General features: G+C 37.6%; 1 protein-coding gene and 1 non-coding gene across 2 annotated transcripts in view; both read right to left on the bottom strand.

Moving 5' to 3' along the window:
• Znf385d (zinc finger protein 385D) overlaps positions 1 to 27,417 on the bottom strand; it is an 880,046-nt gene that overhangs the window by 547,534 nt on the left and 305,095 nt on the right. The window lies entirely within an intron of this gene.
• LOC124969640 (U6 spliceosomal RNA) lies at positions 19,093 to 19,198 on the bottom strand. The gene has a single exon (XR_007106013.1). It is a non-coding gene; the product is annotated as a U6 spliceosomal RNA (small nuclear RNA).

Here is a 27,417-nt window from a genome sequence, read left to right as displayed (position 1 = left end):
CACTCTCTGGTAGGCTTAGTGCTTCCAATCAGCTCAGTCTCTTTAGAGTTCATGTACTTTCAACTCCAAGATCATACTTCTAATGTTATTATCATGCACATATCACTTTTACATTAACATTTGAAAACCCAGCGGCATAGAACACTAAAAAGGATCACACTGAGAAACTAAATCTGATTTCTGCTTCCGAATTAAAGTTTTACATCAAAACCCATCTTCACTGAGAGTAAAAAGGAGTCGTTGTGACAGTGTTTCTTCTCTCTGCACATTTAGATAAATTACAAAGCTGATTTGGGCTGAGGGCAAACGGAGAGAATTTGATCAAAACAAACAAAAAAATGTTCTAAATGTAGTTTGGAAACAAAGCAATATATTTTATATCCGACTGATGATTTGGTGAATCTCAACAGAAATTACCTTATTCTATCATGAATGTAATATACTGTAGGTCAAGTAAAGTGAAACCTATATTGGTAAAGGGTGCGATTTATTATAGTCAAAGACTTGAAACTTGGAAGAGTGCCCCATCACCTGGTATAGTGGTATGGGATGAAGCCAGGACATTACATTCATTAATGAACTCAGGGTATACAACATCCTAAGCACAGTTCCGAATTGATAATAGAGGTGACTTTCTTACTTCTCGACACTTTGATTTTGACAGAACTATGCCAAATTAATATACATAATGATAAGCATTAATCAAACAAATAAAAGCAGGGGTCCAGGGGCAGGGTCATTCAGGAAAGTAGTAACTAACTACAGGAATTAGCTAACCTAAAAGAGCACTAATAATATAAATGTTTACCAGATACTTAGAATATACTATGGACTCTATCCTATGCTATAGACACATTAATTTTTATCTTCACAATAACCCTAAGAGTCAAAGATCCTACCATCATCTTAATTAAGCAGTAGAGAGTACTGAGTCACAAAGAAGTGACATGACTTTCCCAAAGTCCCACAGCTGGCAAAGAGTAGAATGAAAGTTTCGATCATTTCACAACTGTATGAAATTCTGCTCTTAGTTACCATGCTACACTGCACACACACAGGAAGGAGACAGAGGGGAGATTCAGCAGTTAAGTTCCTACCTAAAACATGTTAATCACATTGCATAAGGTCCCAGAATAAAGGATGGACCATGTGACAAGTTGGAGACAGAGGTTGGGAACATCCTAGGAGGAAAGGGAACAGAATATTTTTTTTTAAAAGACATCAAGTTTCACTGAAGCCACGCGTATGTAAAAGAAGGAAACCCCAACAGTCACTGTGCAATGTAGCTCCACAGGAGGAAAGCATTCTGATGATTAATCCCGACCTGAAATCACTCCATGGGTGATCATCAAAGAAGTCAAGGTGATTATAACAGGGAGAAGGTCTACTACACTTCCTTGAACAATCTGTGAGCAAGAAGAAATTAAAAATATAAAAATCAATTTCCATGGTATGCTTATTTGAGCAGTCTGACTCTATTAGGCTACACTAGATTATCTTTAATATCCACTTCAGTTACTAAGCACCATGACAAAAAAAATGCTCTAAATTAAAACCTACAATAATCAGAATGTAGAGATACCAATTTTTTTCATTAACTCTTTCATCTCTTAAAAGACCTGACAAGAATAACGGAAAGGAATAAAGGTTTACTTTTGGCTCATGGTTTCAGAGCTTCTGTCCATGGTCAGGTGACTCCACATGTCTGGAGGTGAGCAGAACATGATGGCGGAAGGGCAAGGTAGAGGAAAGCAGCTCAGGAAATGGTGGCCAGGAAGCACAAAGCTCTGCTTACCACGGACAAAATATAAACCCCAAAGGCAAACCCCTGGTGACCTACTTTTTCCAGCCACACCCTGCCTGCCTACAGCTGTCACCTAATTAATCCATATCAGTGGATTATTCCACTGATTTGGATCAAGTGCTCATAATTTAATCATTCGACCTCTGAATATTCTTCTACTGTTTCACAAATGATCTTTTGAGGGGACACCACATAGTTGAACTATAACATCCATTCAACTTTTCTTGTTTTAATATTAAAAAATCCTATATCCTAGGAAAGCTTTCTATCTCCAGACAAATTGAAATGGTTTTCCCAGGATAGTTCTAGGTTTAGAAATGAAAGTTCTGCTGTCAGAGAACCCTGTCAATCCTGGGGAAACCAAGATGGCTGGTCATTTTATCAGGATAATATATTAACGCTCTCTTAAGGTATGAATGTTTATATACTCTCAAAATGTATCTGTGGAAACCCTACCCCTTAATGTGACTGTATTAGGAGGTGGGACTTTGGGCCCTTTAAGAGGTAATTAGAATGAGATCAGGTCTTCAGGGTTGAGTCATCATGAACGGGATCAGGGCCCTTGTAAGAGTCGTTAGAAAGCATGCTTCCTCTCTCTGCTAGCACACATACGAAAAAAAACGAGAAGTCTACAGTCTAGGAGAGGGCCAGCACCAGAACCTGACCATGCTGGCACACTGAACTCAAACATCCAACCTCCCAAACTCTGAGGAATAAATTTCTGTTGTTTATAAGTCACTCACTCTGCTATACTTTGTTAGAAAAGCCCAGACAAAAGCAAACTTCATCATTGATATTGTGAATTTGATCTTAAAAATGGGATATTAAGTGGCCAAAAATTACTAACAAAGTAATTTAAAATGAAGAGGAAAGAAAGAAATCAACTGTAGATGAAAAAAATGTATCAGATTTTGAACACTGTGCTTAATGATCAAGTGAGTTCATTAGTGGTACCACAGAATGCTAATCATACCCGTTTTCTTATTGACATGCTGTTTTCAAGAATACTTTAAATAACAATTTAAAAACGACCAAAGACATGTTAAAATAAGTAGTATTAAACATGTTAAAAGCAATAATCAGGGAAATAAAATATGGCACATGTATTAAATGTAAAAGCAGTAATCAGGAGAATAAAATATTGTACATTTAAAAGTTACTATTGATGTTGTAAGTGAAAAAAAATCTACAACTGAAAAAAATGATCTGAAAGTCAATCTAGACATCTATTGAATTTATCCCATACTACAGTAGTATTTCAGGATTTACATGTCAAGTATTGTAAATGTGTGTTCAACTGGAAATTTTGAAAAAGGGTACCATTTACATGTAAAATAAATGATTTCTTTTATATTGTTTTTAAGTTACACCAAAGACTCACACATGAACCCAACACTGTAGATTTATATACAGTCATCTGGCAAGAATACCACTGAACACTGGATGATCTCATTCCAGCCTACATCTGGGTATCAATGGACTGTAAAATGCAAACAGAGCATTCTGCATGAAGTGTGTTAACTCTTTCATATCTTTACTTTCTTCTCTATTTCAAAATAATCAAGTTCCAGACAACTTGTGTAGTGAGAATACTAGAAGGACAGGCAAAACTGCAACACTTTCCACACCGGTCCAAATAATATAATTTACGTAATCATGAGAAGCAAAACCAGTAGGCTTTGTTCCCAGTGTTCACCAAGAAAATATCACCTTTTTTTTTTTTTCCAGATATCATGGATGTTAAGCAACATGCCACATGAAATCTAAGCGTAATACCAATTCCATTTAAAACAAAAATCCTATACTTATCATTCAAGCCCCTCCAGTACAAGTAACACTGGATCATGGATATTTCTAAGGAGAGCTTTGGCAGGAACAAGTGATTGTGGTTCATTTTAAGATGCAGAATGTAGACTCCAAAGTTAATGACCCCTCCACAGAGAAATAAAGGGGATCCCAGCATCCCTGAAATGCTGTGGAACACTGTTATGTGTTCCAGGAAAAAAGCTGCAAGAGTTTTGTTGGCAACTTGCTGTGAGTAATCAGGAACACAAATGGTACATATTTTTTTTTTTTTCGGTTTAAGGGGAAGACATAGTTAAAAAGAGAAAATCATATATAGAAAGTGAAGAGTCAAAGTAAGATATATATATATTTTTCAGGGCTGTGACACTTGTAATTAAAACGATGTGTGGTAGTGTACCCACTGTGAAGGCAAGGACAGCCTGGCAGGACTCTCAATTCTACATGAGCATTTAAAATCACATTCATGACATTCAGTGATGTTCAGGAAGAAGGGAAAAGGATTCAGATAAAACAGTAGGAACAAAATCAATTGAGGACCAGGAGTGAAAGGGAGAGCATCCATCAGAAACAAGGTACTCAATTCTCTCGGAAATAAACAACAGGGAAGAATACAGGTAATAGTCACTTTACCTCCATAGTAGAGCACAATTAATCAACCAAATGACTGTATTTTAAAACATACTGGTTACAGTTACAGATGTCTCCCAAGTTTTGGTAGAGTAAGAATAACCAGTTTAATGTATCTTCTATACAGGAAATGAATTCAGTAGGAAAAGCAAGGGAACATAGGCAAGGGTACTGAACCACAGAGAAGTTCACATACACAAGCAGGAGTGAAAAAATGGGAAATGCTTTGACCAAGAAAGGAAGAAGGAAAAAAGCAGTAGTGATATAAGTACATAGCGTATGAAATTGAACTTCATCTGGATTTATTGGGTACCAACAAAAAGCAAGGTGTTGAGTTAGGATGTAGAGGAAATGACAAGATGAATAATAAAGGGGAGAAGGTATTCTTGTTTGAAATAACAACAACAAGTTTGAGAAAAGAAAAATGTGGTGCTAATGGATTCCTTAAATCACTTGGGGAGACTTTATAAACTCGTGGTTAAATTCATGATCCTTGTACTCAAATGAGCTTAGAACATTGGCCCTTCCATTTAGTATCTGTAAGCCCTTGAATTTTTTTTTTTTTTTTTTTTTTGCGGTACTGGGGATCGAACCCAGGGCCTTCTGCTTGCAAGGCAAGCACTCTACCAACTGAGCTATCTCCCCAGCCCAAGCCCTTGAATTTGCCACCTAATGTCTCCTGGCCCCTTGATTCCAGTAAAACAGAGATGATAGAACCACCAGTTAATGAAGACAACTTGATGAGATAATTCACATAGAACTGTTAGAATGGAGCCCTAGAGCCAAGTTAACACTGACCAATGTTAACAGTGTCAGTGTTAATATCATTACCATCTAAAAAGTGGAGTCAGTTTTATTCTATTAAAAGCAGAGTCTTCAACACATTCATTTGTCGCGATGACTTACTCAATAAAATGTTTGGAAAAATTGGCATTACTTGTAGATTTGATTGTAATTCTTTTGTATCCCATCCACAAAAAAAAAGAAAATAGTGAGTATAATGGTATCAAGAATTTCACTTTTTGATAATGAATACGAGGCATTTTAGACCCATAGTATTAAGGAAAAGGATAAATGCCCAAAGTTCTGTACTTAACCACATTTGAAAAATGTACACTCTAGTGATGGATATAGCCCACATACCAAAAATAGTTACAATAGGTGTGATCAGATGTGATCCTGTGGAGAGACACTTTAAATTACAATCAAATAGTAATATTTTTCATTTCAATAGTGGTCTAGAGAGGTAATGGGATATCATTCTGAAATGCCAACAAAAGATCCACACATAGAACCTATAAATGAGCCAGATATAGGAGCGCATAGCAAAACTATTGCAAAAAATAGCGAGAAACCTCTAAGTATGTCAGTATGACTGATGTAAATAATGAACGGAAGCTTGAAAAAAATCCTAATAACCATAAAATCTTTTTATTTGGCAAAGTTTAGAGGTGTGGCTTTTAGGACTCTGATCATCTGATGGATTAATCCATGGAAGAGCAGATGGACTACTGGAAGGTGGGATCCAGTTGGAGGAAGTAAGTCATTGGCGGAGCACTCTAGAAGGGTTTATCTTTCTTTCCTTTTCCTCTCTCTCTGCTTTTCACCTACCACAAGCTGAGAGGCTTCTCTCCAACATGTCCTTCCATTATGATGTTCTGCCTGACCAGAGATCCAGCGTAATACAGCCTGTCGACACTGAGGAGAATCCTCTGAAACCCTGAGCCAAAACAAACCTTCCCTTCCCCAAGGTGTTGCTGTCGGGTATTTGAGTCACAACAATAACAGTTGACACACAATTCAAAGAAAGAATATGTATAAACACTCTCATTGTTAAGAGGCATGCTATTCCTAAAAAATGTTATTTTCCCAAAATCAATCCCCACAGCGCCATGCCCATTTTTAACATCTCCAATGGCTCCTTAATGAGTAGTTGGTAAATTTAGAACTTCATATAGCATAAGATCCAATGTCCTTACATTCTCTCAGGTCCGCTATTCTAGCCAAATTTTCTTTCACTCTTCCTTCATTCAAACTGTACCCTAAACACAAGTCCCAAGAGACTCAAGCTCTAGATAGAACTTTAAAACAAATGAAAGCATAGCTATTAAGCTATTTTTGTCTTACAAAATGACAGTTCCATATGGTTCCATCTAATACATATGTAAGAAAGGAGAAGCCACAGCCTTCATGTTAAATTCATTGCAGTTTACACCCCAGGACCCTTATCTCCATATAGTAATAACTACTGGTTAAAAAAGAATCTTTCTTTATAGCACACTGTTTTAAGAATTGAGCTTTTGCTGGATGTCTCCTTACCACTTGAGTATACTCTCCAACCTTCTCCCCTGCTTTCTGTGACTGGGAGGCTAATTTACATTGATTACAATTGATTCCTTGTCCTCTAGATTTCAAAGGGAGTTAGCCATTGAAATCTCCCAGGAAATTAGCTGGATCCAGGCTGGGTATTTGGTCTCTTGCTCCTTTCATGTGGTGTTCCTAAGGTTGGCAATGCATCTATGTTTTAGTTAGATTTTCACTGATGTGAACAAATACCTATCAAGAACAACTTAGAAGAAGTTTATTTGGGTTCATCATATCAGAAGTTCAGTCCATGAAAGGTCAACTCTAGCTCTAGACTTGAAGTGAGGCAAAACATCATGGCAGAAGAGTGCAACAGAGCAAAGTATCTCAGGATATGACAACCAGGAAGTAGAGAGCACTCAACTCACCAGGGACAAAACAGAAACTCCGAAGTCATGCCTCCAGTGAACTCTTCCTTCAGACATGCTTTACCTGACTACAGTGACCACTCAGTTAATCCATATCACTGGATTAAACCATCAATTAGGTTACACATTTTATAATCTAATAATTTCACCTTCAAGCATTCTGGCATTGTATCACACATAAGCTTTTGGGGGACACCTGACAGCCAGACCATAAAAAAACCCATGAACCACCACTGCTCTTCTCAATGTTTCTGGGTATGCCTCGCTTTTCTTTCTGAACTCTTGCAACTCCTTCTTTCTCTCGTCACTTCAGTCTCCAGCAAGATGAAATCCATTGCCCTTGTGATTTCTCTACCTGCTTTCTATACTCAAGTTAATGTTCCCTTCATTAAAACATTCCCAAATTATCCTAACTTGGTATGTCATTTGTTTTCTTCTGGAATCCTAACGGACACGGGGCTCAAGATTTTATAGTCATTGTCCCATTTAAATTCTTCAACTATTTAAGGAAGCTTTGATATTATCTTCATTCTATGAATAAGGCACCTGAAGCTCAGAAAGGTTAATTAACTTTCCCAAGATCAACCAAATTATGTGTTGCAGATCTAGGGCTGGAATCCCTATAGTATGACTTCAAAGGCTAAGGTCTTGATGCCTGATTAGAAACTATCTGGATTTTCTAAAATGGAGAAAAATTAAATTTCAGAAACTTTTCACACTAATATAAAGAAATAAGTAGATCACAGGTTTTCAGGATGGATTGTTAAATGTGTAGATTATCTCATATGGTATTTTGGAGGGCATAGCAAAGAACTATGGGCACAGGTCTTAAACAGACCTTAGGAGACTTGCCATTTAATGATGCAGATTTTTGCCAACAAATTAAGGAACGGAAAAAAACAGACTGGGAATTAAATTTGTTGATGATGCAGAACTACTTTTAGATAGAAAACTGAAAGAAAACAATTTCAAAAATGTTGACAGGACTAGAAAAAATAGATAAGGCTAATGAAGTAAAATTAATGGCAATAAATGGCACATTATACTATGTTTGTAATAGTCAACGTCTTGCTTACTAGAGGCAGAGATTGAATTCAAATGGGATAGTATCTTTTTAAAAAACTTAAGCAACTGAAGATTCTAAAGATAGATATTAAGTATAAATAAATGAAGGAATCTAAAAAATTTCATTAGGTAAGTTCTCCCTTTCTGTGATTCTCATCTCTGTTTTCTTTTGTGTTACCAGCTGAGAGAGTTCCTGCCATCACAAGGATTGATATTTTACCTTTCATGTTCAGGTTTAGTAGAAGAGAAAACCTTTGCAAAAATCTCTAGAAACGACCTGAGGTTATACATTATTTACTCTGAAACAAACCAGCTTCCCACACTGAACTGAAGGCAGAATTCTGTGGTGCTCTGATTGGCCAGAATCAATTCCAGTCTCTTTACAGAGATGAAGTTAACTCCACATACTCACAAGAATGGCAATTTGGAGAAGTAAAGTACTGCAAAGGAAGAAGTCATTTAAAGAAGTGTAAGGGGTATACCTGGCAAAAACATAATGAAAATGCACACTGACTATAATAAAATAATTTCAAAAATATAGAAAGTGGAAGACATAGTTTAACTATAGCTCTATTAATATTAAAAAAGGCCTTGGTGCTTTAAATGATACCATGATATGAACCAAGAGGGTGGTTTGGATACTGTGACAGGCTCTGAATAATTTCAATACTGTAATAGGTGCAATATTTATGTCAATCTGCCCTTCTCAGATTACACCTGAAATCTAATTATGAATGTTGGATATTGCATCTTAAGACAGATAAAGAGCTGGCTTCCACTGCACTGAGACTTATGAATCTGCCCAGAAGACATATCATTTGAGGAATGGTAGAAGACATAAGTAGGGATATTCATGTGAGATAATCAACAAATCAAAGAGGTTATAAAATCTGTGATCCAATAATGAAAGTTTCATGTGGAAAATGAAGCACATTCATACAAAGTAATTCTAAGTGACTGCATTAAACCAGTAAATGTAAACTTTCTGCTACATTTCAATGCTTTGTAGAAGTTGGAAACATGTCTAAATAGAAGAAACATGGAAGTCAGTAGCCCTCCTTTCCACCTCTGTTCATATTAAGAGGCTGGGTAACCACTTCTTATATATGCTACTGAAAGGATCATCAGGCTCAGTTAAAACACTGGATTAGAATCAGCCTTAGGTACTTCCAGTTTGGAATAATCCTACTATCTAAATCCCAACTCTTTTTCTATTGTTTACCAGTTATGAGATGGTAGAAGATTTTCTTAGCCTTTGCAAGTCTTATTTCTCTGTCTTTTAAATAAAGATAATAGTCTATGCATTTTAAAGATGAATATTAAGTTATAAATACCTACAGTATTCTTAAATTAGTTTAGGGGCCATATTAAGTGCTCATTATCAGCCTTTATTATTAACATACTATTGAACATGAATATCTAACCTTCTTTTCTGTATGGTCGGACTGCTTCACCTCATTGTGACAGAACTTTTAAAAAAAATCTCTTTGGTGTGATAAAACATGGTCACTTGAGGGTCTTAAGTTACTGTTCTGCAGCAGATGAGATGAGAATCCTCTTAGACGCTATTTCCTAGAGTTCATCATCAGGTCCAGTTCTTGGCAGCAGTATAAAGACCTGCTGGCAAAATCCACAAAAAAATCTCAAGGATGGTCTTCCAACATTTCACTTCTCTAAAGAATCAAACATTTGGATCTTCTGGGAAAAGACATTGGCCAGAATTCAATAAATACCTCATCAGATATTATGTGAAGGCCTAATAGAAGAACATAAGGATTTTTATATAGTTTCATAACCAAAACAAAATCTGGAGTCTTGACTTGTTTGCTTCTCCTTGAAAGATCACAGAGTTGTGTCCAGTGTGAACTCTTCAGTCACTTTTTGTTCTACTCTATCATGCAGGAGCTTTGCAATCTCACATCAAGGGAGGCACCTGACATGCTAATTTCCCCAACAAGAACCAGATCTGATCCTTCTCATTCCTGAAGCCCATCAGTAAGGTCATGGACTGCAAATCTGCAGAGAAGAAAAGGACTCCAAGCTAAGTAGTCCACCATGGCTGACTCTGTCATATCATCATCTCCTTGACATCTTTACCACTCACAGGACAAAGCCACAGTCATTTGCTATAGAAATACAGAAGGAATGGAGTGAAAAAAAAAAAAAAAAAACAACAACTTAGGTTATTTATACCAAATGCTATGAAAACAAAGTAACAGCACCAAACTCATTGATCATGTCATCACAGTTTTCAAGCCTTAAAAAAGAATATGGTAAATTAGAGGCACTTAATGTACAATTTAAACATTTTCAAAGGTTAATACTGAATTATTATGCTTCTCACATTTGAGATCTGTGACCCAGATTCTAAACTATTTTTTTCAAATATACAGAAACAAGCAGACTACAAAAAACAGGCATAGGGGCCAATTTGAGTTGAAATTTAAACTTGATTTATTTGAAGATAAAAACATTTAATGAAAACATTTGTTTAAATGTTTTTACTTGTCTCTGTCAAAAACGACACGAGAAATCACTCAGCTTACATCCGTTATTTCTTAATTATTATGTTCTAAGCAAAGATTTCATGGTCCCTGCCTTCTGCTCTAGCAGAAAAAAAGAGTGTGTGCGATACACCCCCACAACCAGTAAACTTACCTCCTAATATTCAAAACTCTGTGTAGTCTCACCCTCTCCTATGTGGACTGGATCAAGTGATTTGCTTCTAATGTGACAAAACATGACAAGGTATTACTCCCAACATGGGACTGTAGAATAATAATATCTTGTTTGCAATCTCTGTCTCCCTCTTTGCATGACTCTACTGGTTCCTTTCTTTCAACTACCAACTGAAAGCCAGTTGCCATACTATGAGTTGCCCTAAAAATAAGCCCATGTAGTATGAAAATGAGCGAGATCCCCAACCAACAGGTAGCAAAGACCTGAAGTCCTTAGTGCAACAACTCTGGAGCAATTGAATCCTTCCACCAATCACATGAGTAAACTTGGAAACAGATCTTCCATTGATCTAACTCTAAGGCAGAGGAACCATGGATCCATACTGGTTTCCTACCTGCAGAAATTGTGAGACAGATAAATCCATTTTATTCATCAGGTATTACGGTAATTATTCTGTAGCAATTGATGATGAATGCAGACATACAGGTAGCCCAGTCTCTGTTGTCTGGGATTTTTGTCGCTCATCAATGGGGTTTAACTTCCTAGGATCCTCTCTTTTCTAATGAATGTTGGATTCTCTGTGACAACCTATTTGTATGACCGGCTCACATATTTACATTTGATCACTATGGAGGCAATTCTGGTTGGGAATGATTGATTAGTGAATTTAATATTCTGCTACCACAATGTTATTATATGTGGTAATGAAAGACAGTTTTTAAAAATGAGCCTTAAGACAAAAATAAACACGGAATGTCCAGAATAGGAGTAACACTGAGCCAGTACCTAGTCCTGAAGTCAATCAAAAAGTGATCAACTTTGTCAAATGCTGTTGAGAAAGTAAGGATTTCTTACAATAAGGATGGGGGTTTTGACGATTGAATTTGGCAACAAGAGGTAATGGGCACTTTGACAGCAGCAATTTCAGTGAGGCCAAAAGCCATGTTGGAATGGGTTCCAAGAAAAGAAACAAATTGGAATTGGTCACAACAAATATTCTCAAATCTTCAAAGAAAATTTTGCCATCAAAAGAAACAAAAAAAATATATATATATAGTGATCATATGATATGAAATCTGGAAGGAAGAACAATGTTTCCACAAAGACAGGGAATACTGCAATATAGCCTTAGATGTGGGGAAGAAAGAAAATGGATCTGGAAGAAAAGATTTTCAGGAGGAGGAGAAGTTGGATATGTTGCACAGGTCAAGTCTTTGCTAAGGACCATTTGGTTAACTTGCTTTGATGGGAAGGAAGATGGAAAACGGGAGATCATACACAGTCGGGCTGCTGGTAAAGGGCTTTTCTTCTAAGATCTCCAATTTTCTCAGAATAAGGAAATCAAAGGGTATGAGTTGAATGGTTGGAATTGTAGGAGGAGAGAAAATGAACTGTTTCTCTTAAGGGAAAGAGGTCACGAATGGGGAGTTTTTGTTTTGGTTTTATAATGGCTTGCTATAAATGGGATTGGAAGTATGGTGTGGAACGGGAGAAGCTACAAAAAAAGCCAGGAGATAATACAGTATAAAATAAAACGAATTCAGAATTCTTCCAGATGGGAAAAGAGACAGAGGATGGGGTTCTTGAGAAATGGGGTGCTGGGTCCTTCCACAGCACTCATATGCTTTCTTTCATTGTAAAGATAAAAAGGGGGTCTTATAAGCTCTAACCTCTTTTTCAGTTTCTTCTCCATTTCCAGTTGCTACTAATATAATTAGAAATTCAGAGCTGAAAGTTCTTCAAGTGACATCTTTCATTCTAACATCACTCCACAATGTAAGAACTTTCCTATGTGTTCCATTGTCATTGCGAGTGGTGAGGGAAGGTGATATTTAAAAATAATTTTTGTGTCTAATATGCATAATCATTTCAAGGATTTGTCATAATGTTATGCTCCCACAGTTCTCCCTCTCTATTTCATATTCCTGACTGTTTTCTCACACCACCCAAGGTGGAAAACACTGAGATCATGATGAGCCGATCTACCTGTGACTGGTTGCGACCCCAGCCGCTCCTGTGAAATGAGACTCAAGTCTCTTTGCAATTAATCAGAGAAAGAATTATGACTGAGATCTAAACAAATCTCTCCATCGCTAAGCCCCAGGTGAAGAACTTGGGACGATTCATACCCACTGCCTCCAGGGAAGAAAAATAATGAGGGAGGGAATCGGAACGACTGAACATCACTGAAGAGGCACTTGTTAGTCTAGTAATTGTCAACCTTGGCAGATTCAACTGGGAAGAAAATTGATGACAGTGGCTCAGCACAACTGTTCCAACCAAAACGACAGCAGAGCGGGCAGCAGGGGACCTGCTAAGTGGAATAAACAAATGGCCACTAAGAGGAAAATGTCAAAGGCAAATGTTCAGGTAGGTGTCAGTTCAAAGCACCGGTACATGTTTTTGCAGACTAAACTTCTTTTTTTCCAAAACTGCTCTTTTTCATTGCAGTTTCATTAACCAAGCAGTATGTTTTCAGGCCTCTGATCCTTCCCTATCTCCGTCACCATCTCACAACACTCTATAGTGTCATTCTCTGAAAAAGACAATGCCTGGACAGCCCATTATCCTACGTGTGTTAAAAGAAGACACTGCGGGTTGATTAAAATTCCCCTTAAAGAGGTTTCTTGGTATTTAATCAAAATGGACAAGCCACAGGTAGTTCCCCCCACACACTTTTATTATTTGGAATCTTTAAAGAACTATCACTGAAGGACAGCAATTTCCTTCTGCTACTGAAATTAATCAAACATTATATTTATTTTTACAGACTGCATTTTGATTCACTGTACATAAATGGGGTACAATTTTCATTTCTGTGGTTGTACACAATATAGATTCACACCATTCATGTAATCATACATATACATAGGGTAATACTGTCTGTTTCATTCTACTTTCTGTCCCCCACCCCATTTTCCTCTAGACCATCCAAAGTTCCTTCATTCTTCTCTTCCTCCTGCCACCCCCCTTGTTATATATTATCATCCACTTATCAGAGAAAATATTCGGCCTTTGGTTTTTTGAGCTTGGCCTATTTCACTTAGCATGATATTTTCCAACTTCATCCATTTACCAGCAAATGCCATAATTTTCTTCTTCTTTATGGCTGAGTAATATTCCATTGCGTATATATACCACAGTTTCTTTATCCATTCATCAATTGAAAGGCACTTAGGTTGGTTCCTAGCTATTGTGAATTGAGCTGCTATGACACTGATGTGGCTGCATCACTGTAGTATGCTGAGTTTAAGTTTTTTGGGTATAAACCGAGGAATGGGATAGCTGGGTCAAATGGTGGGTCCATTCCAGGTTTTCTGAGGACCCTCCAAACTGCTTTCTAGAGTGACTACACCAATTTGCAACTCCACCAGCAATGTAGGAGTGTGCCTTTTTCCCCACATCCACGCCAACACTTATTATTGCTTGTGTTCTTGATAATAGCCATTCTAATTGGAATTAGATGAAATCTTCGGGTGGTTTTAATTAAACATCATTTTTTATCTTCATTCACATAAGTGATTTAAAATGCACTGAGATTTACTGAATGAGCTATTGTTAACTCCTATGAAATTCAACATCTTTTCACTAATCCATCCAAGAGCAGAGAGATTTCAGCTATGTTAGGTACAGTTGAATGCTCCCTCACCTTCAGTCCTTATTTGGAGAAAAAGTAGCAAAAAATCAGTGACAGGCACTTTCTAGACCAAATTGTATTTGCATACATAATCTATTTTTTAAAAGGAATTCCATATTTACATAGAGCAAAACAAAAGCTAAAACCATAAAAAAACTAAAAACAGATTACATACGATTAAGTAAATAAGTGATAAATACATGTCTGGATTAGATCACATCTAGTTTTAACATATAAAACCCAGTTAATTTGTATTAATGTTCAGATGACCAACACTGGAGAATTTAAAAGATAAATTAGACTGTAACTTGACCATAAGCTCATGATTCACCTGATTTCTCTACACCAATAGTGAAGGCTTTTGACTTTTACATTGATAAGTTTGATAAGTACAAGTTACATATTCACAGTGTACAATTTGTTCTTTATTTGTGTACATTTTGGAAAAGTTAAATCACACTAAAGTATGCTTTACATAACTATATTTTTTTGTGGTGAGACTTAATACTCTTTAAGCAATGTTTAAGTATACAATTTATTGTTTTTGACTATAGTCACCATGATATACAATAGATCACTTTAACCCATTCCTCCTGAAATTTGTATCCATGGACCCCATCTGCCCAGTCTCCTCTCCAGTAACCCACATTCTACCCTCTGCTTCTGATTTCTACTTTTTGGAATTCTACACCTAAGTGAGATCATATGGTTTTTGCCTTTGTGTGCCTGGCTTAATTCCCTTAACCTAATGTCCTCCAGGTTCATCCATGTTAGAGTGACAAGATTCCCTTCTATTTTAAAGTTGAACAGTATTCCACCCTGCACATACACTGCCTTTTCTTTATTCTATGAACATGTAGGTATATTTCATGTCTTGGCTATTGTAATTCTGTAATGAACATGGAGCACAAACACCACTTTGATGCACTGATTTCATATCCTTAATATATATATTAGGGTTGCTGGATTGTGTGGTAGTACTACTTTCTTTGAGAAATCTCCATACTGCTTTCCACAATGGTGGTACTAATTTACCTTTTCACCAACAGCATACAAGGGCTCCCTTTTAACCCTTCTTCACATCCCTGCCCACACCTATCTTTCACCTTTTGCTAGTAGATATTCTAACAGTTGTGAGATGATAGCTCATTATGGTTTTAATTTTCATTTCCCTGGTGATTAGTGTTTTTATTTTTTCCATATACCTTTTGGCCATGGATGTGTCTTCTTATGAGAAATATATCTTCAGATTCCTTGTCAATTTTTTAAATTGGGCCAATTTTTTAATTTATTACCAATGTTATGGAGTTTTTCCCTTATATTTTCTTCCAGGAGTTTTACAGTTTCAGGATATTTGTATGTCTTGTACCACAAGTTGATATTTTTTTATGTAGGATGAGGAAAGGGTATAATTTTATTCTTCTGCATATGAATATTCACTTTTCTAGAATAATTTATTAAAGAGCTTGCCCTTTCCCACTTTGTATTCTTGGTAACTATCAAAAATTAACTGATATAAATGTCTGGATTTATTTCTGGGTTTCTATTCTGTTTTATTGGTCTACATGCCTCTTTTTATGCCAGTCCCTGTTGTTTTGCTTACTATAGCTTTGTAGTATATTTTGAATTCAAATATTGTGATGCTTCCTGTTTTCTTATTCTTGTTCAAGATTGTTTTAGTTAGTCTGAATCTTTTGTGGATAGACAGGAATTTTTTGATTGTTCTTTTCTAGTTTGGTGAAAAAGATCACTAGAAATTTGATAGGATTTGTACTGAATCTTTGGATTACTTTGGCTAATACAGACATTTTAGCAACATTAATTCTTTTAGTACATTTCTTTTTTTTTCATCAATGTTTTATAGCAATCTTTTACCTCTTTGGTAAAATTATTTCTATTTTTTATTTTTTCAGATAATCACTACTATACATAAAAATTCTACTGTTTTCTGCATGTTTGTTTTGTATCCTGGAACTTTGCTTTATTCGTTTATTGGTTCTAACAGTTATTTTTGGTGAAGTCTTTGGGGTTTTCTCTACATAAAGCCATGTCATCTACCAAAGTGACAATTTGACTTCCTCCTAATTTGGATGCTCTTCTTACCTTCTCATGTGTGACTGCTTTGGCTAGGACCTCCAGTGCTATATTTGAATAAAAGCAATGAAAATGTGCATCCTTATCTTGGTGTCTTGGTGCCAGATCTCAGACAAGGCTTTGGCACTTTCCCATGCAACATAATGTGGGCTTGTTGTAGATGGTGCTTATTATGTTAAGTTTCTGCTATGTCTGAATTTCTGAGAGATTTTATCATGAAGGAATGGGAAATTATATCAAATATTTTTTCTGTATTTAGAGAGATGATTATATGGGTTTTATCCTTCATTCTGCTGATGCAGTGTGTCATGGTTATTGACGAATGTGTGTTGAGTTATCCTTCCTTCCCTGGGATGAATCCCATTTGGTCATGGTAAATAATCACTTGCTGGCATTTTATGGAGGGTTTCAGGCATACTGCCTATAACTTTCTTTTTTCCTTTTCCTTTTCTTTCTTTGTTGTTTTTGTGTCTTTGGTTTTATATAAGGATGATGTTGGTCTTGCAGAATGAGCTTGGGAAGAATTCCTTCCTCTTCAATAATTTGAGACAAGTGTTTGTTTTTTTTTTTTTTTTTAATGTTTGGTAGAATTCAGTCATGAATCGATCAGGCTGAATGAGCTATTGCTAACTCCTATGAAATTCAACGTCTTCTTAGAATGTCTTCAGGTCCTCTAATGGGTGTGTGGATCCTCTTTTGAAGATCACATATATTTAAGTTCCAAACAAAAATTTTGTCAGTTTTGTTCACTAGGCCCTGTGTACCAATAATAGGAACTAATGATGGTTAATGGTTATGTCAACTTCACCAGGCTAAGGGATACTTAGAGAGCTGGTGAAACATTATTTATGGGTGCCTGTAAGGGTGTTTATGAAAGAGGTAAGCATTTGAATCAGTGATCTGAGTAATGAGGACTCACCTTTGCCAATGAAGACAGGCATTTCATAATCAAAAATGGAACACAGATGGAACAAAAGTAGAAGACTGGAAAATTCTATCTCCCCCGAGTCTGGGACATTCACCTTCTCTTGTTCTTAGATGTCAGGAGTTCCTAGTTCACAGACCTCTGAACTCTGGAACTTATACCAGTGTCCCCATCCCTATTCTCAGGACTTTGGATTTGCACTGAATCCTATCATTGGAGTTCCTGGGTCTCTAACCTGCAAAAGGCAGGCAGACGGTGGGACTTCTCAGCCTCCAAAATCCTGTGAGCCAATTTGCATAATAAATCTTACATGTCTCTGTATATCTATTGGTTCTAGTTCTCTGAACAACCCTGACTCATAAAGGGCTCCATAAGAATTTACTGAAGAAATAATGACAGCAACTAAATTCAAACTGAATTTCAATCAAGCATCAATATAGATTCTATTTTCCATAATTACATGAACAGAGTAATATTAATGATAAGAAATAGAGAAGGCAAGGTTTTTCCCAAAGGGGAAATTAAGCTATTATTTCATCAATAAATTTTAATTTCATGAATTGTATCTCCTTTCTGGAAATTGAAAATGCACATTAATATACTAAGTACTCTAGAAAATTCTGAGGGTTTCCTTTGGAACTTGGCTCATGTTTGGGTCTCATTTAAGACAGGTTAACAGTCATGGAATCTAGTGATCTCAGAGCATGAGGAAACAAAGTTTGCATTGGAAAAATCAAAGACCAATGTATAACATTAGGTTAGCACTATTCAATTAGAAAGTAAGATAATCTAATAAAAGTCGTCCACTTGTGATTTTTTTTTTAACAAAAATAGTTACTATTAATTTAAAAGAGTTTTGAGTTTTGGTAGTAATTACTTTTTTATTCGATTACCAGATGGAGAATATTTTGGCTCTTGTAGTTCATCAGAAAAAAAAATGTTATCAAAAGAAACTGTAAACTGATAATAAATGTAATTTCATATTAAATTAAGTAATGGCATTTCTACTAAATAACATATAAATGTATAATGAACTGATGATAATGGATATTTAAAGCTTTTACTGATTTCCTCATTCTCTGAGGGCAGTCTTAATGTGACTATTGCTTGGATTATAGAGAACATGTTCATACAATCACCGGATAGTTGTAAAGAATCACTTTCCTACACTAAGTTTGTTTTCCAGAATTTCTTCTGTGGAGAAAAAAAAAGTCTGAAAGAATTTCAACAGTAAGCGTAAAGTGTAAAGAGAAGTAGTCATTGCTACATGAAGTTACTGGTATGATCAGGCCACAAATGTTTGGGTTGCCCTTTCTTTTTTGTCTCCTGTCTAAATGCCTGAGTCTAACTCCTTCTTTCCCCTCTGCTCCCACCTGTTCCAAGACACTGTCATCTTTAGATTACTGCCATCACATCCCTGCTGTGTTTTACCTCTCTCAAGCTGTGCAACAAGCAGCTGGGATCTTGCTTTTAAACATGCATCAGGCCATATTTCTCTGGCCTCTGTGGCTAAAAATCACTTAAAGGAAAATCAAAGTGTTTCATTCCTATGACTCCTCAGACTCTCAAAAATCTGATCCCCAGTTACATTTCCAATTGCATTTTTAAAAAATTAATTTTTTGTATCAAAGTCTGAATTTCACTATAGGACGCTGTCAGTTGTACCTGTCCATTGTACCTTGATTCTATCTTCTTGAAGGGCTTGCAATTGTGAAGGACTGCACAAAATAGGGAACATTTCATGAATCTGGATGGCATCCTTGCCCAGGGGCCATGCTAATTTTCTCTGATTATTCCAATTTTAGGATACGTACTGCTGAAGAGAGAACCCCACCTCATTTCTTATCACTGTCTTCCAACATTTTCTCCATATGACTGTTGATCCTCGAACATATCAAGCATTATCTTACCAGAGAGTCTTTCACTGTCCATCATATCAATCAATGACCCTTCCCTATTACTGCCCTGGTGTCCATGTACTGTTACTGCCTTATCCTGACACACCACTTTTTACAGTCTGACCTGCCTTTCTTCACTCATCTGGGTATTTGTTTACTGTAATGTACGAAGGTATGTTTTACCTTTATTTGTGTGTGGCGGGGGCAGGTACCAAGGATTTAACTCAGGGGCACTTGAACACTGAGTCACATACCCAGCGCTATTTTGTATTTTATTTAGAGACAGGGTCTCACTGAGTTTCTTAGGGCCTTGGTGAGTGGTTGAGGCTGGCTTTGCCTCATAATGCTCCTGCCTCAGCTTCCTGAGCCTCTGAGATTTCAGGCATGTGCCACTGTGCCCGGCTTATATTTTAATTTTTATTTGTTGCTTTATCCTCAGCACCTAAACCAGTACTGGTAAACAGCATATTCTCAATATTTACTAAATATATTAATAAATGAAATAATTTTAAACAAGAAAATATGTATTGCTGAATTTTGAAAACTTTCATCTAACTAGAAGAATGGATATGCATTCCACTTTAGAATCTTTTAAATGAGCAATTCCATCTTCATAAGCAAGACAATGTAGACTTATAAAGGACCTGCTTTGGGCAGCACTCAGTACGTTTATTTTAAATAATAGGTAGTGCACGTTTTGAAAAATTTGGAAAACAAGCATACACACTACGTTAAAAGAATTAATGTTGTGATGTTGTAAATTATGTCCACGATTTCTTAAATTCTTCACCCTCCTGCCTTGATCCCTCAAAGTTACACTCCATTTCTACTTACTGTTAAGGCTGGGCCATGCATAGTGACTTGTCTTTCAGGAGGAGAATGTGGCAGAGGTGACAGTGTGCTTTGTGAGACAAGGTCACAAAAGACAAGACAGCTTCTGGCTTGCTTTGCCCCTGGGTTACATTCAAACAGCCACACAGAAATGGCTCTGTACTAGGCCACTGTGGCTTCCTAGCCACAGTCATGTCATTGAGTCACCATGAAAGTAGACCCTCCAGCCCCGGCTGAAGCTTCAAGTGACTGCAGCCTGGTGGCATCTCACCTATAACTCAGAAATTCTGAGCCAGAACCACCAAAATGAACCACTCCCAGACTCCTGACCCATAGGAGTTACGTGAGACATTTACTATTTAATCACTTATTTGGGGGGCAGTGTGTTATGCAGAACTGTCAAACTAACACAGACAGACTTATAATGTACCTTTTTGACCAAAAGTGGAAAATTTCTAATTAGTCATTTAATGTGTACTTTGGGTTAATTCCTTTAACCTCTCTCAAACTTGGATGCTTTTTCTGAATAATGGAGACATTACCTATAGCAAGGGTTACTGTGAATGCTAAGCCATTTATTATATGTGAATAATGCCCAGAACATTGTCTGGTTGATTTTGGTTTACTTACGTTTTCATCCATCAGAAGAAGACAACAACATATTATATCATTGTCTTTACTCTTATCATGATAAAAATGGAGTAATACTCGAGAGTTATAAAGAGCCTAATTTCTAAATGCATCATGATCTAAGATTTACTGCAGAAACTGTTTATCTGGAATCTGCAATAGATTTTCTCATAAAAACCTCCATATAAAACGAATATAACACTCGGAGAGCCCACTAAAGCCTACTAAATTCTATAAAGTCCCTCAAAGTAGTCAAATTGAAAGTAACAATAACAATATGGCAATGTATTTGTACAAGACGCTGAGCTCAGATCCCCTTCAGGGAGGGAAGGATTTATGCTCCAGCTGCTGGGCATACTGTGTACTGATAGCTCTCAACATCTGCCCCCTCCAGGAATCATACTCACTTGAAGATAGCTGCCTTGCCCAAAGTCACACGCTCTTCCTCTGGGCAGCCTGTGTCTACCTACCAGTTATGTGGAGCTGTCAAGGTCTAGCTCACTACAACTCTAGAGCCACCCCAGCTCCAGAGCTTCTCACCAGCTGGTTCAGGCCTTTTTTGTAATGCCAGAGCAGCCTGACTTCTCTCTGCCCGCTCTTCCTTCCTTTCCTGTAGCTCACAATTATGAACCCATGTCCAAAACACTTTCTGATAGCAAATCTCCATCTCAGACTCTGCTTCCCGGGGCACTCAAATTATTACATTTTTGAGATTGTGTGCTTCATGGGTCATTTCTTATACCTCACTTGGGGCCTGCTGGGACTTGAGTCCAGTTATATTGAGAAGTAAAAAGAAGTAGCAGGGTGGTCCCAAGGAGACTCAGCTTTGTCATGTGACAGCTCAGGGGATGCCATTACCCTGGTCTCAGGCAGGGCGGGTCCATCCCCTCCAAATGGTGGAAAGATGTTACTAAGGTACAAGAACTTTAAATAGAAGAGTACAATGGAGCCATTATTTTTGTGTAATTTGGATGGTGATTTGGGGTCACTTTCAAGAACTATTAAAAAAGGAGAACATGGGTTGCTTATATGTATTTCTTTTAAATAATTTTTTCCATTCCTGGGTATTTGGGCAAAGGAACTGGAATCAGTAAGCAGAAGAGATATCTGAACTCCCCAGTTCATGGCAGCACTGTTCCTAAAGGTCAAGATATGGAATCTAAGTGTCCTGCCACAAATGGCTAGAAAACAAAATGCATTACAAAGACACAATGGGGTACTATGCAGCCACTAAGAGGGGCAAACCCTGTAATCTGTGACAACTTCGATGAACCTGAAGGACACTGTGCTAAATGAAATAAGTCAGGCACAGAAATACAAGTGTCACATGACCTCCCATATGTGCAGTCGAAAAAGCAGAAGTCACAGAATGAGAATGTAGAATGGTGGGTACCAGAAACTGGCAGAGGAAGGCAAATGGGGAAAGTGGAGAGGGTGGTCAGAGAGTGCAATGTTTCAGTTAGATAGGGGGAATGAGCTTTAGCAATCTGTTGCACCCCATGTTGATAATAAATAATAATGTGTTGTATACTTATAAAAAACACATTGCCTTAATATTAGCATATCAGGAATTTGACTCACTTAGGCATGCACAAATTGTGTTATGATAGTACAGTGTCCTAATGGACTGTAAAATTTTAGAAATGTACATTAAAATCTCAGTTTTGTCACTTAAGAGCTTAAATAAATTAATCCTTCACAGCTTTAATTTTCATACCTGTATAATGGGAGAACACACTATGTTCACCTTTTAAAATTACTGTGATCACTAAATAAAATAATACACATCCAACTGTGTGTCAGACACATCTTAAAACCTCCATTTTTGCCAGTTATTTATTTTTATTTTAAATGCAGAAAGTGTAAACACTGAAAAGTTTCTGAGATTTAAAGTGAGCCATCTTAAAAGACAAAGGCAAAGAAGAAAGATGATGATAGATAAAAGCACCTCCATGGCAGCTCTCGTAAGATCTTTTGAGAAGTGATCAAACTGGATCTTCTGCCTTTGTACTTCATTCAACAAATGTATCATAAATATAAAAATATACATAAGTGAATATATATAAGTCTAAACATAGAAATATATGTGTAAAGTGAAACAAAAAATGAATACAGGAGATGAATTTACTTGGGAAGTTGTAGAGTTAGTAAGTCTCCAGCTCAGTGAAGGAATTGCTAAGTGCTCTTTTGCTCTCCTCAAGGGACTGGAAGGGATGTGCCTAAGAGGCACTGACAGAAGGTGAGGGTGTTTAGAATAGCAGGAGGGACGACTCCCCCCAGCTAGACAGACACTGCAGAACTGCAGATCCAGTCACATCTAGACCAGAACTCAGATGTCTGCAGGGATCCCCAGGGAGAGGTTGGCTCTCAGACTGCACAGACTGGTACCCACTTCTCTAGAAAATACTGATGGGGGGAGGCAGCTAGAACAACTTTCGACATCAGGGTAAAGAGCAGGGGCAGTGAGAACTGTGACCTGCACGCTCAGGCTGTTGGGTCAGGCAGAAGTGAGTTCCCCTGAAGCCAGGTGGGTTCCCAGCAGCATCCATGTGTGAGCCAACTTGATGAGACCACAATCCAAGGGGGCTTTCTGCTTGGGGGATTGTGAAAAACTGACTTGTTGAGAAATAGAATGGGTATGTGGAACTCTCGAGTGCCAAGTTCCAGCATGGAACACACTAGCTCCAATTACACAAACACACTGGACCATAAATCTCAGGATGCATGAGTGTGTGTATGTGTGTGTGTGAAGGAAAGCGCTATTAGTATTCCCAAAGAACATAAAATACACTTCATTATAAAAAAAAAAAAAAAGCAGCATATAACTGCCTATCACACCTGAAGGCCACCAGCAGCCACAAAGTGTACCAGTCATAAAAGATGTTCTCTTCTTCCTTCTAATCCCCACTCTCCCCATGTTGACTCTGAAAAAGTCAGAAGGGAAAATGGAGAGAGAGAGAGAGAAAATGAAAGAAGAGATCACAGCCCCATCTAAATTGGCCAAGTGGAGTGGGAGAAACTTTGAGGATCAATTTAGGCTCAGATCACAAAGGATTGTTCCTAAAAGTGAGAATTGTCCCAAAATAAGACAGTTCTGTTAACTTAAAGTGATCAAAGGGCTACTGAATCTTCCAGAAGGTTTTCAGGGAGCAGGGAGAGAAGGGTTGAAAGAAATGGTGGGAAAAAATATTTTGTTTTTTTCTTGTGGCAGATTATAATCGAAGCTAATTCAATAGATGGGTTTAGAGTTAAAAGAAATGCCCAGATGATAAGGAGAGTGATTATGAAACAATTTGTGTGGTTTTGCAAGGTCAAAGGTGAAGAGGGAGAAGAAAGGATGCTTCTATGTCAAGATAAAAGGGATTTAAAACGCAGTAGGGTGCGGTGGTTCCATGTCTGGGCAGCAGGAGGCGCCATAGTATCAGGGCAGCTTGGTGCAGGGTAGTAGCAAGGAGAGAGTCAAAAGGGCTGCTGGGTAGGAAAGTGGTGTGCCCTTGCCTATTTGTGTTTTCTGGAAATTCCCCAGCAAGTTGTTGAGAATCTGAAACGTATCTGTTCAAGGAAGACAGAGTCACACGAAGAAGAAAATGAAAATGTACATTTTTTGAAAACATAATCCAGGTTGCTAAATAAGTTTCACCTGCTCTGAATGCTTCATCAAAACCAATGATGCCTACCATCAGAATTGCCCTATCCTTGCTTAGTTTCCGGTTTCCAACATCCATCAATTTGGCACTGGATTATGAAAGTCTGGATCGCACCCAGGCCCCTAATGTGACTATAAAGAAGCGATCTTTTCTTCAGTGGAATTACTGTTTTAATGTTCTTGGTTTCCAATTTGCATCAGTTAGAAGCTGTTAAAGTAACAGCACAGGCATTAGGAAAATAAAGGGAATGTGGAAAGGAAGATTGCGCACGTCTGGGTTTTATTCATCACGCTGCCTGTTGAGTTTATATCCCTGGCTTCGGATTTATCCAGTTTCTTTTCTTTTATGACTAGAGACATTAAGGGCAACCTGTCATCTCTGTAGAATAACATTTGTCGTACTCTGAATCTTCGTGGTGTAATCTTTAATAACTGTCTTATGTTCAAGTTGACAGCAAGCAAGTAATAAAATGCCTAATACCATTTTATAGGTCACATAATACAACAGTTTATTTTAGCTCAGCAGGGCAATAACAGGTAACAGATAATGAAGCCGCTACAGATTTGTATAATACGGTGTCTGAGTTGGCAGCTGCTTTGGAATGGTCTTAGATGACATCTTTTGAGCTATGACAAAATGAGCACATTTCTCATTTTCTCTCTTTCTAATGATTCATAACACTAAAGTTACCCTCGGAGATGGAGATGGTAGGCTTCAATTTTCACAACTTGATGTATGCGATTATGCAAACACATCGACTTTGCAAAGAGAGAGAATATCCTTCTTCCTGAACTTCAAATTATGTAAGTCAAAGACGTAATTATTCCAGGACTCTTTAGAAAACAGAAAATAACCTAAGAACACTTCTGTCCAAGGCAGTAGTCGCTAGTGACCTGATTTTATTTAAGTTTAAATAGAAATGAGCTAAATAAAATTTAAAATTTATTAACTTTAACAAGGTAGTGTTCTTTTATTAAGGTTTATCTCCTTAATAAAACTTAATAATAACTGTTTAAACAGTTATTTTTCGATCATCTGTCAGAGAGTTATCTTATTTCTAGACACTGTGCTAATTTTATTCCTTTGCACCTAGGAACTCCGCTTCTTCATAGAGGTGGATTCTTTGTGGAAGTTTCAGTTCCAGCTCAAGGCTTTAAGCTACTGTGCTTCACTCCCTGGGCGATCACAGGCATCAAAGCCCTAGAGAGGCCAGCCTTAAGGCCAATGTCCAAGTGTGATAACTGGGAAACTGAATATTTCCTTTTTCCTCCCACCTTCCCTCTCTTCCCCTCTTGATCTCTATCAATTTGACTACAACTAATCTAATAAAATAATTTTTGTTACATTCTTTTGAGGATGCACTGGATGTGCCTGACCTCCCGCCGGTACCCTGCCATTCACTCACTTTCTGCTCAGTAAGTGTCTTTGATCCTTTTTGAATCTCCTTTGCCACTTTTTCCTCACTCCTTTGTGTATGGCCTCATTCCTATAATAAAATCTTAATTTTACATACTCCTAACCGAACCCCAATTGAACTCTGAATGATACAATGGATAACCGAAGTTTCTGCTGCTGACATGTGATAGAGGACACTGCAGATGGGTTGGCATTTGCATAAGCCTGAAGGAAATAGCCCCCAGGCACAAGTGACAGAGTCTAACAACAGAAGCTCAGGTCACAGTGGCACTTGAAGTTAACAGTAGACATCAGGAAAGGTTTCTCAGTGTTGGTGCAGATGCTTCACAATGGTATTACACAGCCAGGCCCTACCTCTAATCCGCATCAACCTCATCTTTAATCTTTTACTTTTATGTGGGTGTTGCATTGCCACAAGATGGCTGCCATGTTGCCAGAAATTACAACCATGTTCAGCTAATATGAAGGCGTAAAGAATAAGGCTAGCTACAGATGTCCCTTGTAAAAATAAAACAGTTTTAACAGATTATTTCCCAACTGCACTCTTCTTACTTCTCATTGGTCAGTACTGAGCTAACTGTCTAATCCTAGATCCAACAGAATCCGAGAAAATGAGATCAAAGTGACTGGCTCAGGTTAATCAGAGATAGTCTCTTGGAACTGGAAGAATGATTTATCTATACCCTCACATCAAGGGCAAATCAAGGTTCTAAAGAAGAAAAGGAATATATGTGTGTAATATGATACAGAATGCTTCTAAAGTAGGTTGTCAGAGGCATTAGCCTTGGGGTGGAGGAAGAAGAAATGTGATTCTGATGGTTTAGACATGAGGTATCCTCCCACAGCTCATGTTAGACAATGTAGGAATGTCCAGGGGTAGGATGATTAGATCATGAGAGTCATAACCTCATCAGTGGATTTTTCCATTGGATGGATTAATTTGAATGGATTACTGGGTGACTGCAGGCAGGTGGAATGTGGCTGGAGGAAGTAGGTCACTGGGGACGTTGTGCCTTTGAGGGTTATATTTTATCCTCTGCTCCACTCTCTCTACTTCCTGGCTGCATCTCCTCTACCATGCCTTTCCACCATGATGTTCTGCCTCACCACAGGCCCACAGCAATGGAGTTGGCCCACAGTGGACTGAACTTCTGAAACCATGAACCCAAATAAACTTTCCCTCATCTAAGTTGTTCTCGTTGGTATTTTGATCGTAGTGAAAAAGTTGACTAACACAGTGATATAGTAAAGATAGGACAAAACCCCAAGAGGGCTGGAAAGTACAGCACAGTGGTAATGTTGTGGTCCAATAAACAACAAAAATGCCATGCTGAAATTATGGACTTGATGCTATTGAAAACTGGAACTACTAGAATAATCCTAAGCATAAGACTGTCAAAAGCCAGTATGTGTTTTAGAATGGAATCTCTTGGAATCCTGGCTTCTAAGAAGTAGTAAGCCTCTTCACCATGGTCCCCTTACCATGCAGGTCTCCACTGAGAAGGAGGAGGGAAGAAGAGACTTGGGATACTGGGTCCTTTTCCAGGTGTGGAAGTAACAGGTGTGCTAGCTAGGTAGGTAGGACTCCTCCCCATGTCTCTACTTCTGCATTTGTGCCTTGCATCA

This window comes from Sciurus carolinensis, chromosome 17, assembly GCF_902686445.1.
Source record: "Sciurus carolinensis chromosome 17, mSciCar1.2, whole genome shotgun sequence".
Lineage (NCBI taxonomy): Eukaryota > Metazoa > Chordata > Mammalia > Rodentia > Sciuridae > Sciurus > Sciurus carolinensis.
Note: the sequence above shows the minus strand (reverse complement) of the source record. Positions and strands in the feature narration are given on the sequence as shown.